This window comes from Cibotium barometz, chromosome 56, assembly GCF_041138505.1.
Source record: "Cibotium barometz isolate CiBa-2024 chromosome 56, ASM4113850v1, whole genome shotgun sequence".
Taxonomy (NCBI): domain Eukaryota; kingdom Viridiplantae; phylum Streptophyta; class Polypodiopsida; order Cyatheales; family Cibotiaceae; genus Cibotium; species Cibotium barometz.
In genome coordinates, this window is record NC_141101.1 from 23,135,025 (window position 1) to 23,153,599 (window position 18,575).

Here is an 18,575-nt window from a genome sequence, read left to right on the forward strand (position 1 = left end):
CTGGTGAATAGTAGTGAAGAGTTACATAATTTAATAAATGCTATTGAAGTTAATTTTCATTTATGTTTAAATTCTAATGGTTTTTATGTAATTTCTCTTTCACTCAAGAAATGGTCATACTCATGACCCATTCTCAATCCAAATCAAGCTTTTCATAAAGCTTTTCCTTAACCCAAGATTAAGCTATGCTTGAGGCCAAATTAATGGCTTTTTTCTATGCTTTTAGTTTATGTATATTGATGATTCAATCCATTATGGATTAATGATCCAATTAGAGACCATTCTAATTATTTCTTTAATGATAAGCTTTATCCCTTTAAAAAAATTTGAGATTTTTCAGTCATAGTAGCGGAGCTATGGCAAAATTTTTATAAAAATTATGCATAAAATAATTTCATTCAAAGCATAAAACGAGGACTTCCTACCATATTCTAGGAATTATCATCCTAGATTAATTGAAAGAATTTCATTATAATCATGGAGAAATTGAATTTTAATATCATGCATAAAGGATAAGTTTTTATATCAAAAGTGTTATTTTTACCATTTTTATTTCATGCATAGAAGTATGCATAATGAATAAATTTTTATATCAAAAGTGTTATTTTTACCATTTTTATTTTCATGCATAGAAGTATGCATAATGGATAAATTTTTATATCAAAAGTGTTATTTTTATCAATTTTTATTTTCATGCATAGAAGTATGCATAAAGGATAAGTTTTTATATCAAAAGTGTTACTATTACCATTTTTATTTTCATGCATAGAAGTATGCATAATGGATAAATTTTTATATCAAAAGTGTTACTTTTATTATTTTTATTTTCATGCATAGAAGTATGCATAATGGATAAATTTTTATATCAAAAGTGTTACTTTTACCATTTTTATTTTCATGCATAGAAGTATGCATAATGGATAAATTTTTATATCAAAAGTGTTATTTTTATAAATTTTTATTTTCATGCATAGAAGTATGCATAAAGGATAAATTTTTATATCAAAAGTGTTATTTTTATCATTTTTATTTTCATGCATAGAAGTATGCATAAAGGATAAATTTTTATATCAAAAGTGTTACTTTTATCATTTTTATTTCATGCATAGAAGTATACATAATGGATAAATTTTTATATCAAAAGTGTTACTTTTATCATATTTGAATTTCATGCATAAAGGTATGCATAAAAGTTGATTATTTTATTATAAAAGTGTGTCTTTTATTATATTGAATTTCATGCATAGAGCTATGCATAAAGGTTGATTATTTTATTATAAAAGTGTGACTTTTATCATAATTGAATTTCATGCAGAGGTATGCATAAAAGTTGATTATTTTATTGTAAGAGTGTTACTTTTATCATATTGGATTTCTTGCATAGAGGTATGCATAAAAGATATTCTTTTTATACTAAAAGTGTGATTTTCCTCATAAATGGATTTTATGCATAACTTAGATGCATAAGAGAAATTCTTTTATTCTAAAAGTGTAATTCCTAACAAATTGAATTTATGCATAAGAATATGCATAAAAGATTGATTTTAATTTCGAAAGTGTTAGTCTCCTTAAATGGAATTTATGCATAAATAAATGTGTAGAGAAGTGGTGAGCGTTCTGGTTGCCAATGATGCCATAAGTATACCGATGAATGAATGACTGGAAATAAGGATTCAACCAGAGACTTTGAGGATTGTCATCAGTGACATAATGGTTTTATTAAAGGATTGTTTTAAAGCTAGTTGATGCTAAGAAAAAGGCAATTTCATATTGGGTGTGTAAGTGGTGTGACTAGTTTTATGTTTGCATGAACTTCCGGCTAGGGGGCCTTGGAACTCTTTCCTTGGTACCCAGGACAAAACCTAACCAAATTCTTAATTGGATCCCATCACTACAGTGGTTGGGCGGTTGGCTAACCCATGGGATTGGATGGGGTTAGGCTGGACTAATGGATCCGTAAATCGAGATTTAATTTCTATTATTACGATAGATGAAGTAAATCCCGGATAGAAATTGTTCTATGGATAGGAATCAACGGCTGTGCCTCTTGATGGGAAAAAAAGCGTTGATCCCAATGATCCAAGTGCAAGTTTCTTCCTTGATTTGACCAAGTACCGTTAAAGGTGCAGTCAGATCAGTTGAACCGTATTGATCTTGACACGTTAGAGTAAAGAGTTATCCTGGTGGAATCGCCCATGCTTTCCGGGTAAAGGAAGTTTTTCCGGTTTCGGTTTTGGACAAACCGACGGATTAGTCTCGTGTCCGGATATCCGTGGTGGTGGGCGAGGCCCCGAGTGTGAGACCCCTACCCACGCATGATGTGCTACTTCCGCTGCTAGTACCTCGAATCCGTTGCGCGGTGGAGACCGGGATCTCACACCACTTTAATTTTTAAAAAAAGCTTGAAACCTTAGCTTGCTGGGAAAATTGACAAAACGTATATTGGAAACGCCACCATGCATGCCTGCACCGAAGCGTCACCAAGCACATGGACCACATGCGTTCACTTGAAGAGAGAGAGAGAGTGCAGCCATTTTCAAGGCCGGCCCTTGTGCTGAAAGCAAAAGAAGTGAAGCAAGCCTTGCTAATCGCCGCCGTAGCCTATCACGCCGAGACTGTGAAGGAGAAGGAGACAAAGTCGCATGCTCCCTCACACGCTTAAAAAGAGAAAGAAGTGTGTGCTCATTTTGGCGTCCAGATACAGAAGAGTGAAGGGGAGAGAAAGAGCGATTCATCCCGGCTGCATTGCAGGGAAATGACCTTCGTATTATATGTTTCTTTTAAGCTTTTCTTTGTAAAAAAAGTATCATTAAAAAGAGGCTGTTCCCACTTTCACTTGGCCAAGGGGAAAAAGGGGTAAAAAAAGAAAAAACATAATAACATTGTCTCTTTTCCTTGCATGTGAAGAGGAAAATGGAAGAGGAGAAGATATTTCTAATAAAGAAGCAGGTGCGATTCTCGGCGGCGGCAAACAATAACATAGCTTCTCACTCACCCACTCACATAGTCACGCATTAGCAAGCCTCGTAAGTTGTTTGTATTTAAAAATTGAATGCATTGTAAAATTCAATCCTTGAGGGCCACGAGGGCATTGTTTCTCTGGAGGGCATCATTGACAAGCACGCAAAAGCTTCGTCAACATCAAGCAAGAAGTGGCTAGATAAGATCTTTCTCTTTTTCTCATATAAAAGCTACATAAATTTGCTTTATGAATCAAACACGCGCACATCAAATTCAATATACAAGGCACATTGCACATTATATCTTGCACCTCGTTCATTGGTGTCGTGGTGTCATCTTTCTCTTTTGTCATTTAGCACGAAGCTTGTTTAACATTTGTGTGTGCATACATCATCAGCACCCCATTATTGCAGCGTCGCATTTGTCAAAAAGATCCATAGCACACATTCCTATCTACTAGTGGCTTCTCCTTTGGGGTGTTGGGAGAGTGTAGCTCCATTCTTTGTTGGATATCTAGGGGGGTTGTCGGGTTTTTGTCCTCTTTGCCTTGCTCGTCCGGATATTTCTCAGACAGTGCCCGTGGTGGTGAGGAAGATCGGGTGAGTGCCCATAGTCGTGTTTGGGCAAGCGGCGGGCGGGCACTTATGGGGACGATCGGGCAGGCACATGAGCACCCATAGTCATGGTTGGGTGGGAGGGTGCTTTTGGGGAAGATGGGGCGGGTGCCTGTAGTTGCGGTTGGGCAAGCAGGTGGGCACTTTTGGGGAGGATTGGGCAGGTGATCGTCGTTTAGGGATGGGCGAGAAAGTGGGTGATCTTGGGGAAGATCGTGTGGGAACCCATGGGGGAAGATTATTGTCTCGGTGTCCATGCTACACTAGCGAGCGTCTTTGGGGATGATCGGGCAGGCGCCCATGGTGGCGACGGTCAAGCAACTGCCTGTGGTTGGGCAAGTGGGCAAGCGAGCTGGTGTGCACCCGTGGGGATGATCGGGTGGGTGCCCGTTGTGAGAGGTGGGAGGCCCGGGATATGCTAGCCCGTGCCGAGGAATATGCATCTTGATGGGGATGAGGTTCAGCGGAGTGGCATAGCACAAAGCCATGTTATTTTCACTTCCACTCTGGTCCCTCTCTGCTATACATAACGCTAAGTTTTTTGCAACCCTCTCTTCCTCATGATGGCTACACCTCACGCTTTGTCCTCTCCACAAAGTCTCCTCTCAAGTCTCCTCCCAAGAAAGATTCCTCACTCACAAGGTAATCTCTATCCCACTTGTCTCTCCCACCTCTTCATATATTCATGGTTTTTGAATGGTATGTTTAGAATTAGGGTTTTTTATTGGTATTCTCTTCACTCTCTCTTTCTCTCTCTCTCATGCATAAGCTTCTTATGTTTAAAAATTTTTAATGGTATTCTCTTCTATCTCTCTCTCTCTCTTCTACATAAGCCTAAGAGGCTTATTCATAAGAGGCCTCTTATGAATAAGAGGCCTCTTATGCATAAGAGGCCTCTTATGCTCTTATGCATAAGAGGCCTCTTATGCATAAGAGGCTTATACTTAAACCTCCTTATGCATAAGGCTTAATCCTCCATATGCATGTGTATCCATGCTATTCACACTTTTAGGGTTTTGTATTACTAATTCTTTTCTCAACTTTTTGTTTTATTTTGTAGGTCTTATAATCCTCTCTTTCAACTTCACCAAAAAGAGGTAAATGCTTTTCTCTATTTCCTCTCTTTTTGATTTTGTATATATGTATTAGGTTCTTAGTAGGGCTTTTGTATGTATGCATTACTAATCCTTTCCACCCTTTTGTTGGTTTTTTAGGTCTTCTAATCTTCTCTTTCAACATCACCAAAAAGAGGTAAGTGCTTTCCTATCTTTCCTTTCTTTTTATCCTCCCTTTCTTTTATTTTTATCTACCAAAAAGAGGGGTTTTGTTTTGTAGGTCCTCTGTGCATAGAGCTTAATCTATGAATAAATCTCTAATCATAGAGCTTAATCTATGAATAGATATCTAATCATAGAGCTTAATCTATACAGTAAGCTCTATTCGTTGAGCTTAATACATAGATTAATCTCTATGCATGCACTCATAATGCATAGCGATCTATGCATATATAGAGCTCTATGCATGAATTAAACTCTATGCATAGAGCTTAATCTTTTTGATTTTGTATGTATGCAGTAGGTTCTTAGGGCTTTTGTATGTATGCAATACTAATCCTTTCCTCACCGTTTTGTTGGTTTAAGAGGTCTTTTAATCTTCTATTTTTCACCAAAAAGAGGTAAGTGATTTCCTATCTTTCCTCTCTTTCCTATCTTTTTATCCTCTCTTTCCTCTATTTTTATCTACCAAAAAAAGGGGTTTTGTTTTGTAGGTCCTCTATGCATATATCTTAATCTATGAATAGAGATCTAATCATAGAGCTTTATCTATTCATTAAGCTCTATGCATGCATTTATAATGCATAGAGATCTATGCAAAGATTAAGCTCTATGCATAGAGATCTATGCATGCATTAAGCTCTATGCATAGAGCTTAACGCATGTATAGAGCTTAATCTTTTTGATTTTGTATGTATGCATGAGGTTCTTAGGGCTTTTGTATGTATGCATTACTAATCCTTTCCTCACCCTTTTGTTGGTTTTGTAGGTATTCTAATCTTCTCTTTCAACATCACTAAAAAGAGGTAGGTGGTTTCCTATCTTTCCTCTCTTTCCTATCTTTTTATCCTCTCTTTCCTCTATTTTTATCTACCAAAAAAAGGAGTTTTGTTTTGTAGGTCCTCTATGAATATATCTTAATCTATGAATAGAGCTCTAATCATAGAGCATAATCTATGCATTAAGCTCTATTCATAGAGCTTAATGCATATATTAAGCTCTATGCATGCATTCATAATGCATATAGCTCTATGCATGCATTAATCTCTATGCATAGAGCTTAATCTTTTTGATTTTGTATGTATGCGCATTAGGCTCTTAGGGCTTTTGTATGTATGCATTACTAATCCTTTTCTCACCCTTTTGTTGGTTTTGTAAGTCTTCTAATCTTCTCTTTCAGCATCACCAAAAAGAGATAAGTGCTTTCCTATCTTTTTATCCTCTCTTTCCTCTATTTTTTTCTACCAAAAAAAGGGGTTTTGTTTTGTAGGTCCTCTATGGATAGAGCTTAATATATGAGAATAGAGCTCTAATCATAGAGCTTAATCTATGCATTGAGCTCCATTTGTAGAGCTTAATGCATAGATTAAGCTCTATACATACATTCATAATGCATAGATATCTACGTAGAGAGCTTAATGCATGCATATAGCTTAATCTATGCATGCATTAAGCTCTATGAATGCATGCTTAATGCATAGTGCCGGGGTACGGTTTAGTTTAGGCTAGCATGGCTTGCATAGTGCTTTATGCATAAGCCTCATGCATAAGGCCTCATGCATAGCTTTATGCGCATTAGGCCTCATGCATGCTTTATGCATATACCTTATGGATAATGCTTTATGCATAAGCTTTATGCATAAGGACTCATTAATAGCTTTATGCTTAAAGCTTTATGCATAAGGCCTCATGCATGCTTCATGCTTTAGCATAGCTTGCATAAGGCTTGCATAGTGGCATAGTTTGCATAAGGCTTGCATAGCAGTATAGCTTGCATAAGCTTTTGTATGTATGCATTAGACTACAAGGAAAAGCAACCATAGGCACGTTTATGGATAACATGGCTTAAAATTTTTATGGGCACATTAAGTGCGTCTCCAGATAGGCATCTATAGGCAGTGCGTCTATAAGCGCGTCTATAATAGGCGCGTCTAAAGATGTGCATATAGATGCGCCTATAGACACGCTTTGGAATTAATTTTTTTTTTCAGAGAGCTTCCCCTGTGCAAATGTACAACTGCATTTTCTCCACATGATGCAGCTGCATTTTCTGTACAGGCAACTCTCTCGTTTAAGGTTTTGCTTACTTGTACATAGACAAATCAAGATCAACAAAGATATCAACATAAAAACTTAAATTAAAGATAGATATGCGCAAAAAGATTTATGAACACACTTCAAATATTGATTAAAGAAGATGAGAAATTACATTTTATATCCAATAATTTATCCATACATGATTGTAGCCACATAAGCTTGAATAAAAACATAGATACATAAAGAATATGAAAAATTTCATCTTATATCCAAGAAGTTGTCCATACATGATGGTAGCCACATGAGGCTTGAAAAAGAAACATAGTTGCATAAACCAAAACTATACATGAAGAAAAACTAGCGGGCAACTACTCAGAGAGTGATGATGACTCGGAGGAGTCATCACTCACCCAATTATCTTGTCCTCCTTCTTGTCCACCTTATGCCTACACAAAGTGAAGATATACAAAATAAAAATAGAAAGTATTATAAATGTCGAAACATGTTTTGTAAATAAAAATAAAAAGTATTACATGCATTGGTGTTATCCTTTCTCGATTGTATTGTTCGTTGAAGATGATCCCTTCTCGTGAAGGTAATCCCATGTATCTCCTCTACTGTTGCAATGATGGTAGCTAGTCTTTGCTGGGGTAGGATCTCTATCCACAATGTAACACTACATCACAAGACAAACATTATAACACAACTCAAATAGAGAGAATACAAAGAAAAGACATGAAGTTATACTATACATACAAACTTGGCCTCCCATGATGCAGGACCTCCAGATCCGAAGTACGATGATCCATATCGCTCTCTATTTGTATTCGTCGTGCTTATCTTTGTTGCTGGTTCACTACTCCTTCTAAGAGTTCCTTCTTGGCTTTCTTCCACTCACCCTCATGAGCAATAGATGGCTTACCGTGTCCATTTTCACTGGCATCTATTCGGGCGTTCTCCTCCTTTGCATGTCTCCTTATTACTAGAGACCTTCTATTCTTAAGTATGTCTTTAATTTTGTATCGCGTCCATTTATTGTTAAACCTTTCATCTCGTGAGGATTAGGATACTTCTTGTGGATAGCTTAAATACAATCATCCACTAAGATCTCCCTTTGCTGCTCAAAATGTATAAAGTAGTCTTTATAGTGTGTGAAAACTACTTGGCGCAAGTAGTTTACCACCTCCTTCGCACGAGAGTCATCAACTATGCCACCCACATTTGTGATATCATAATATGATATATCACCATGATGTGGTGGTGACTGTGAAGAACTATCCCCACCCCCAAAGCACTGCCCTAGGCATCCTCTATCTCCTCTACCTCCACTCTCAGTGCTAGTGCGGCGTGAGGTACGACCGCCACCACTATCTCCACCACCACTACCCTCCGTCTCTATAACCATGACTGCCACTCTCATGAGAGCCATGATAACTATGAGGTGTGACATCTCTTGAAGGTGGAGGTGTAGGAGATGTTGTAGCACTAAATGAGGTTGATGATGGATGAGGGGTGAATGTAAAGGCAGATGAAGTGCCTAGCAAGGGTAAAGTGCCCGACAAGTGACCCTGTTGGGTTGTGGGCACACCTGATGGTAAAGGGGTGTCTACTGCATAGGCTGCCAAACTGCTCGAGGATAAGAGTATAACCAAAGATGCCCTCTACCTCCCTAACAAATAGTCGTTGAGATTCGATGAGAGCCTCAACCTGTGGGTCTATGGAACAAGAGGACGAGGACCCATGTCACATCTATACAAACAAAGAGAATATTAAAAAAATAATATGCAAGCCTTACGCAAGCTAGAGAAACCTTATGCAAGCATTATGTTTAAAGTACTATGCATAATCTTAAAACACTATGCATTATGTTTAAAGCACTATGCGTTATGCAAGCCATTACCCAAGCCTTGCATAAAGAATTATGCATTAGGCCTTATGCATAAAGCATGAATGAGGCCTTATGTATAAAGCTTTATGCATAAAGCTATGCATGAGGCATTAAGCATAAAGCTTATGCATAAGACTTATGCATAAAGCACTATGCATAAGGCCTTAAGCATAAAACTATGCATGAGACCTTATGCATAAGGCTTATCCATAAAGCAATATACATAAGGCCTTAAGCATGAGGCCTTAAAAGCATAAAGCTATGCACATGAGGCCTTATGTATAAAGAACTAAGCATAAGGCCTTAAACATGAGGCCTTAAGCATAAAATTATGCATGAGGCCTTATGCAAAAAGTTTATGCATAAGGCTTATGCATAAAGCTATGCATGAGGCCTTATGCATAAAGCTATGCATGAGGCCTTATTTATAAAGAACTATGCATAAGGCCTTAAACATGAGGCCTTAAGCGTAAAACTATGCATGAGGCCTTATGCATAAAGCTTATGCATATAAGGCTTGTGCATAAAGCTATGCATGAGGCCTTATGCATAAAGCTATGCATGAGGACTTAAGCATAAAACTATGAATGAGGCCTTATGCATAAAGCTTATGCATGAGGCCTTATGCATAAAACATGCACGAGCATTATGCATAAAGCTTATGTCTAAACCTACAAAACAAATCCCCAACACCAAAGGGTGCAATAATAATAGACGAAAGAGAGGAAAGATATGAAAGCACTTATCTCTTTCTCATGATATTGAAAGAGAGGATTAGAGGACCTACAAAACCAACAAAAGGGTGAGGAAAATATTAGTAATGCATACATACAAAAGCTTATGCAAGCTATGCCGCTATGCAAGCCCCTTTGTAAGCCCTAAACCTTATGCAAGCTATGCTAAAGCGTATGCATAAAGCATGCATGAGGCCTTATGCATAAAGCTTTAGGCATAATGCTTTATGCATGAGGCCTTATATGCATAATAAAGCTTTAAGCATAATGCTTTATGCATGAGGCCTTATGTATAAAGCATGCCTGAGGCCTTATGCATAAAGCTATGCATAAGGCTTATGCATAAAGCATTATGCATAAGGAATTATGCATAAAGCATTATGCATAAGGCTTATGCATAAGGAATTATGCATAAAGCATTATGCATAAACCTACAAAATAAATCAGCACACCCAAGGGTGCAATAATAATAGAGGAAAGATAGAAAAGCACTTACCTCTTTTTCGTGATGTTAAAAGAGAGGATTAGAGGACCTACAAAACCAACAAAAGGGTGAGCAAAGGATTAGTAATGCATACATACAAAAGCTTATGCAAGCTATGTCACTATACAAGCCTTGTGCAAACTACGCCGCTATGCAAGCCTTATGCAAGCTATGCTAAAGCTTATGCATTAAGTAAGCATGAGGCCTTATGCATAAAGCTTTATGCATGAGGTTTTATGCAGCATAAAGCATTATGCATAAGGCTTATGCATAAAGCACTATGCATAAGGTCTTAAGCATGAGGCCTTAAGCATAAAACTATGCATGAGGCCTTATACATAAAGCATGTATGAGGCCTTATGCATAAAGCCTATGCATTAAGCTATGTGTGAGACCTTATGCATAAAGCTATGCATGAGGCCTTATGAATAAAGCTTATGCATAAATAATTATTCATAAAGATTATGCATAAAACTTATGCACAAACCTACAAAAAAAATCCCCAGCACCCAAGGATGCAATAATAATAGAGAAAAGAGAGGAAAGATAGAAAAGCAGTTACCTCTTTTTCGTGATGTTGAAAGAGAGGATTAGAGGACCTACAAAACCAATAAAAGGGTGAGAAAGGATTAGTAATGCATACATACCAAAGCTTATGCAATCTTTGCTAAACCTTATGCAAGCTATGCCGCTACGCAAGCCTTATGTAAACTATGCCGCTATGCAAGCCTTATGCAAGCTATGCTAAAGCTTATGTATGAGGCCTTATGCATAAAGCTTTAAGTATAAATCTATGCATGAAGCCTTATGCATAAAGCACTATGCGCAAACCTATAAAACAAATCCCCAGCACCCAAGGATGCAATAATAATAGAGAAAAGAGAGGAAAGATAGAAAAGCACTTACCTCTTTTTCGTGATGTTGAAAGAGAGGATTAGAGGACCTACAAAACCAACAAAAGGGTGAGGAAAGGATTAGTAATGCATACATACCAAAGCTTATGCAAGCTTTGCTAAACCTTATGTGCAAGCTATGCCGCTATGCAAGCCTTATGTAAACTATGCCGCTATGCAAGCCTTATGCAAGCTATGCTAAAGCTTATGCATGAGAATTATGCATAAAGCTTTAAGCATAAATCTATGCATGAAGCCTTATGCATAAAGCACTATGCACATAAGGCTTATGCATAAAGCATGCATGAGGCCTTATGCATAAAGCCTATGCATAAAGCTATACATGAGACCTTATGCATAAAGCTATGCATGAGGCTTATGCATAAAGCACTATGCAAGCCACACTAGCCTAAACTAAACCGTACTTTGGCACTATGCATTAAGCACGCATGCATAGAGGTTTATGCATTATGCATAAGAGGCTTATGCATAATGCATAGGAGGACTCTTATGCAAGGCCTCTTATGCATAATGCATAATGCATAGAGGTTTATGCATTATGCATAAGAGGCTTATGCATAATGCATAAGAGGCCTCTTATGCATAATGCATAAGAGGCCTCTTATGCATAATGCATAAGAGGCTTATGCATAATGCATAAGAGGCCTCCTATGCAAGGCCTCTTATGCAAGGCCTCTTATGCATAATGCATAATGCATAAGATGCCTCTTATGCAAGGCCTCTTATGCATAAGACAGAGAGATACATAGAGAAGAGAATAGTATTCAAAAATTTTAAATATAAGAATCTTATGGATGAGAGAGAGAGAGAAAGAGAGAGTGAAGAGAATACCAATCAAAAATCCTAATTCTAAACATACCATTCAAAAACCATGAATATATGAAGAGGTGGGAGTGGAACAGGGATTACCTTGTGAGGAATCATCCTTGGGAGGAGACTTTGTGTTGAGGAGAGGACAAATGGTGAGGTGTGCAGCTATCACGAGAGGAAGAGGTACAAAACATGGAGCAGAGGGGAGGGAAGCGAAAATAGTTGCGGCATCGACGTGGGTGGGATTATTCAAATGTTTTTTAACAGAGTGCCTCTATACTTGCGTCTCTAGGCACGTCTATAGGTGCATCTGTATGTTCTTCTATAAGCGTATCTATACCAGTATAGACGTGCTTATAGACGCGCATATAGACGTGCCTATAGATGCGCATATAGCCGCATAACCCTACCAAATTGTAAATTTACCCATAGCCCCTCTCACTTCCATCTCTCTCTAGTTTGCGCGTTTATGTTCTCATTCTCTTGTAGTGTTACTTATCCTTTCCTCACCCTTTTGTTGGTTTTGTAGGTCCTCTAATCCTCTCTTTCAACATCACAAAAAAGAGGTAAGTGCTTTCATATCTTTCCTCTCTTTCCTCTATTATTGCACCCTTGGGTGTGCTGGGGATTTGTTTTGTAGGTTTGTGCATAAGCTTTATGCATAATGCTTTATGAATAATGCTCATGCATGCTTTATGCATAATGCTTTCATGGGATTACCTTCACGAAGGGATCATCTCCGGTGAACAAGACAATCGAACAAGGAGAACACCAATGCAGGTAATACTTTTTATTTTTATTTACAAAAAATGTTTCGACCTTTATAATACTTTCTATTTTTAATTATATATATCTTTACTTTGTGTAGGCACAAGGAGGTGGACAAGAAGGAGGACAAGATAACTTCGAGAGTGATGTCTCCTCTGAGTAGTCGCCCACTAGCTTTTCTTCAAGTATAGTTTTGGTTTATGCAACTATGTTTCTTTTTTAAGCCTCATGTGGCTACCATCATGTATGGACAACTTCTTGGATATAAGATGAAATTTTGTATCTTCTTTATGTACCTATGTTTTTATTCAAGACTTATGTGGCTACGATCATGTATGGACAAATTTTTGGATATAAAATGTAATTTCTCATCTTCTTTAATCAATATTCGAAGTGTGTTCACAAATCTTTTTGTGCATATCTATCTTTAATTTAAGCTTCTATGTTGATATCTTTGCTGATCTTGATTCGTCTATGTACAAGTAAGCATATCTATCTTTAATTTAAGTTTCTATGCTGATATCTTTGCTGATCTTGATTCGTCTATGTACAAGTAAGCAAAACCTTAAAACCAGAGAGCTGCCTGTGCAGAAAATGCAGCTATACATCTGCACATAGGCAGCTCTTTGGAAAATTTTTTTAATTCCAGAGAGCATCTATATGCGTGTTTATAATGGAGGCTATAAGCGCATCTATAAGCGTGTCTATATTGATATAGACGAGCTTATAGATGCACATATAGATGCCTATCGATAGATGCAATTTTAGATGCACTTATAAATATGCTTGTAACATTTTAAACCACGTTGTCAAAACGCATCTATAAAGGTGCCTACTACGGTTTCTTTTCCTTGTAGTGTGGGTTTTCAAGAAGCTTCTTCCATAGGTAGTCCTCGCCATTTGACCAAGTACTCCACTAATGTATGGCTATGAAGAACTCTTTCTCTTGTATCCAAAATTGCTTCTGGCACGTACTCAATCATCCCCTCCTCATTCATTGGAGGTAATTCATCTTGCACAAATACTGCCTGACCAAGGTAAGATTTAAGATGTGACACATGGAATACATCATGGATATTTGAGGTTGATGGAAGTGCCAAAAGATAAGCAATTTCACCAAAACGCCTCACCACCTTGTATGGCAGCCCATAGTAGTGGTGATCTTACTTGGTATTTGTGTTGCCCTTGAGAGAACCATATCTTATCTTGGGAATTCTCAAGAAGCCCCAATCACCCTCCATGAACTCCAATGGCCTCCGATGACTATTAGCAGCATAATGATTCATCCTTTCTTGAGCTTGCTTCATATTAGCTTTGCATTGTTGCAAGAGTGCATCAAGATTTTCTATCTCCTCTCTTGCATTAGGATTCACCCCTTGTTACTTTTGAACCATCATTTGGCATATTCACTTTGTACAACCATAGAGTGCCTCAACAGGTGACATGCCAATTCTCTCATGATGTGTGCTAATATGACAAAACTTGGCAAGTGGCAACCACTCATCCCATGATATCATGGCAATAGTGCCTTAATTAAGTTTCCACCCACTTGTTCACCCTCTCGGTTTGTCCATTGGGTTTCGGGGTGATAGGCAGTGCTACATGTCAAAATAGTCCCCATGATATCAAAAAATGTCCTCCAAAATGAGCTCATAAACTTCACATCTCGATTACTAAGAATTTGTTGTGGCACTCCATGCAGCTTGAACAAATGATCCACAAATTGTTTTGCAATCATAGATGCTAAAAATTGACCTTGGAAGGAGTAAAATGTGCCACTTTTGTCACGCGGTATAAAACCACATATATACTATCACATCCCCTCCTTGTATGAGGAAGCCTCGTGATGAAATCTATAGAATACCCAATCACCCTCCAAGAACTCCAATGGCCTCCGATGCCTATTAGCATAATGTTTCATCATCCTTTCTTGAGCTTGCTTCATATTAGCTTTGTATTGTTCATCAAGCTTTTCTATCTCCTCTCTTGCATTAGGATTCACCCCTTGTTACTTTTGAACCATCATTAGCTTTTGTACCCATAGAGTGCCTTAGCAGGTGACATGCCAATTCTCTCATAATATGTGCTAATATGATAAAACTTGGCAAGTGGCAACCACTCATCCCAAACACAATGTGTATCATGGCAATAGTGCCTTAAGTAAGTTTCCACCCACTTGTTCACCCTCTCGGTTTGTCCATCGGGTTTTGGGGTTTTAGGCAGTGCTACATGTCAAAATAGTCCCCATGATATCAAAAAATGTCCTCCAAAATGAACTCATAAACTTCACATCTTGATTACTAAGAATTTGTTGTTGCACTCCATGCAACTTGAACAGATGATCCACAATTTGTTTTGCAATCATAGATGCTGAAAATTTGACCTTGGAAGGAGTAAAATGTGCCACTTTTGTCACGCGGTATACAACCACATATATACTATCACATCCCCTCCTCGTATGAGGAAGCCCCGTGATGAAATCTATAGAATACCCAATCACCCTCCAAGAACTCCAATGGACTCTGATGACTATTAGCATAATGTTTCATCCTTTCTTGAGCTTCCTTCATATTAGCTTTGTATTGTTGCAAGAGTGCATCAAGCTTTTCTATCTCCTCTCTTGCATTAGGATTCACCTCTTGTTACTTTTGAACCATCATTAGCATATTCACTTTATACTTTATACCCATAGAGTGCCTTAACTGGTGACATGCCAATTCTCTCATAATATGTAGTAATATGATAAAACTTGGCAAGTGGCAACCACTCATCCCAAACACAATGTGTATCATGGGAATAGTGCCTTATGTAAGTTTCCACCCACTTGTTCACCCTCTCAGTTTGTCCATCGGGTTTTGGGGTTTTAGGCAGTGCTACATGTCAAAATAGTCCCCATGAGATCAATAAATGTGTTCCAAAATGAACTCATAAACTTCGCATCTCAATTACTAAGAATTTGTTGTGGCACTTCAGGCAACTTGAAAATATGATCCACAAATTGTTTTGCAGTCATAGATGCTGAAAATTTGACCTTGAAAGGAGTAAAATGTGCCACTTTTGTCACGGGGTATACAACCACATATATACTATCACATCTCCTCCTTGTATGAGGAAGCCGCATGATGAAATCTATAGAGATGTGTGTCCATTTGCCCCATCAATAATAGGCAAAGGCTGAAGCAAACAACCAATGTGCTTATGTGTGAGATCCTTGTTTTGTTGAGGTAAGCAACTTGTTTCACAAATGTATACATATATTTCCACATTCCTTTCTGATTAAAACTCTTCCATACCTTCACAAACATCTTAAACAGCCTTATGTGCCCCGATAATGGAGAAGAATGAATCTCTTATCACTACTAGTCCATGGGATCGTAGCGACGAAAAAGCGTCGCTTAAGCGACGTGTTGAGACGTCGCTAAAGGCGTCGCTATGATACGTCGCTTAAGCGACTATAATAGCGACTCCTGTAGCGATGAAATGTTTAAAAAGTTCTTTCTCGTCGCTTAAGCGACGATAAGAACGTCGCTTAAGCGATGATAACATTACGTCGCTTAAGAGATGACGCGCAATGGAAAAAAACAGACAGATACAAAATTTATATACCGATTGATTCATTGACATTAAACATAATGTTGTCTATATTTTTCTCATGATCTACCTATTGTTTCTCTCTCTGTCACGTGCTATCTTGCAATTGTGATTGCACTCCGTGCTGTCGTTGTTTTTGTGGAGATTTGTCAGACACCGGTGCATAAATGGACATGAATTCTGGTAAACAACGCTATCTAGCTCTCTTTTATTGTTATATATTGTTATTTTTTAAAATTGAAACACTCTAACTTTAACTATTTTCAAGCCTTACTTTATCTTTATAATACATATACATATACATACACATATACATGCACATACATAGTACATACACACATAGTAGTACATACATATGTTTAATGTTATGCATACATAATGCAAGCATGCATGCAATATATATGTATGTATGTAAGACATTATGTATATATGTATGTATATCACATGTATATATTGTATGAATCCATGCATGTGTGTATGTATATACATGCATCTATGTATGTATGTACATTGTATGTATGCATGCATGTATGTATGTATGTAAGCATTCCTGACGAACGGGAGCGGGGAAGGGGATAGGGCCATCCCGGGGATGGGACAAAGATCGACAGTTCAAAAAACTTTATTTAACTTCAACTATTTTCAAGCTTTACTTTATCTATATAATACATGTACATAAATATATACATATATAATACATATACATATACATACACATACACATATACAATGTGCATATACATACATAGTACATACACATATACAATGTGCATGTACATACATAGTACATACACATATACAATGTGCATATACATACATAGTACATACACATATACAATGTGCATATACATACATACATACATATATAATACATATACATACACATATACAATGTGCATATACATACATAGTACATACACATATACAATGTGCATGTACATACATAGTACATACACATATAATAGTAGATACATATGTTACATACGTATGTTCTGCATACATAATGCATGCATGCATGCATTATATATGTATATATATATGCACGGATATATGTCATATGTAGTACATGTCATATTATATATATATCTATATAATACATATACATATACATACACATATACAATGTGCATGTATATACATAGTACATACACACATAGTAGTACATACATATATACATGCATACATGCATTGTATATGTATACATAATGTATGTACATACATAGTACATACACACATAGTAGTACATACATATGTTATGCATACATAATGCATGCATGCATGCATTGTATATGTATACATATATGTATGTATGTAAGACATTATGTATGTATGTATCTCATTCGGCATCTGCTCTCATCCGGTATCCCGTACTCTCTTATTTCCGTATAGAATCTGACTGGTTTTCCATACGGCTTGCGAAAGGTTTCTGTCCCGCATTCTTCCGTACTGTATGCGGAAGGTTCCCGTCCCGCACTCTTCCGAATCTCCTATGTACCCGTCTCTTTGCCTTCCGGAACTCCATTCCGGTGTGCATTCCGGTTCATATAGATATTCAGGCTCCTTCTGGATCCGCATTCCGGACCGTATTTTCCTTCAAAATGAAGACTAGAAGCAAACGGTGGCGTACTTCTATCATGCCCCAGACATGTTAGTAATTGACTCAAAATATATTATTTTACTAAGAGGCAAAATATACACAACCAAAAATTAAGTCTTTATGCCAAAATTTTTTATATACATGTCTATATCAAAAAGGGTCCTTACAGTATGTATGTCATATGTATGTATGTATATACATGCATGTATGTATGCATGCACATTGTATGCATGCATGCATGCATGTATGTATATATGTATGTATGTATGTAAGCAATCCCGACGAACGGAAACGGGGATGGACAAAAAACGGCAATTTAAAAACTTTTTTAATAATAACTATTTTCAAGATACTTGGTACATGGTACTCGGTGCACTGTACTTGGTACATGGTAATTGGTACATGGTACTTGGTACATGATAATTGGTACATGGTCCATATAGTAATTGGTACATGGTACATGATAATTGGTACATGGTCCATAGTAATTGGTACATGATAATTGGTACATGGTCCATAGTAATTGGTACATGGTATATGATAATTGGTACATAGTCCATAGTAATTGGTACAATGACTTGATAATTGGTACATGGTCCATAGTAATTGGTACATGGTACTTGATACTTAGTACATGGTACTTGGTACTAGATTCGGTTCTTGTTGGTACTTGATTTAGTATCAAGCTCCATAATGAAAGTTCGAACTCGCAATTAGACTTGGTACTTAAGTTGGGTATCATGTTGAAACCTCGTACTTGCAAATGGTTACATGGTACAGGTACGTGGTACATAAATTGGTACTTTGAAATCACGTGCTTTGAAACTTCATGGTTCGGATCTTTAAGCTTGAAAGTTAGCTTGAGTTGATACGTATCGTACAATCAGGGACCCCTGCAAAAAA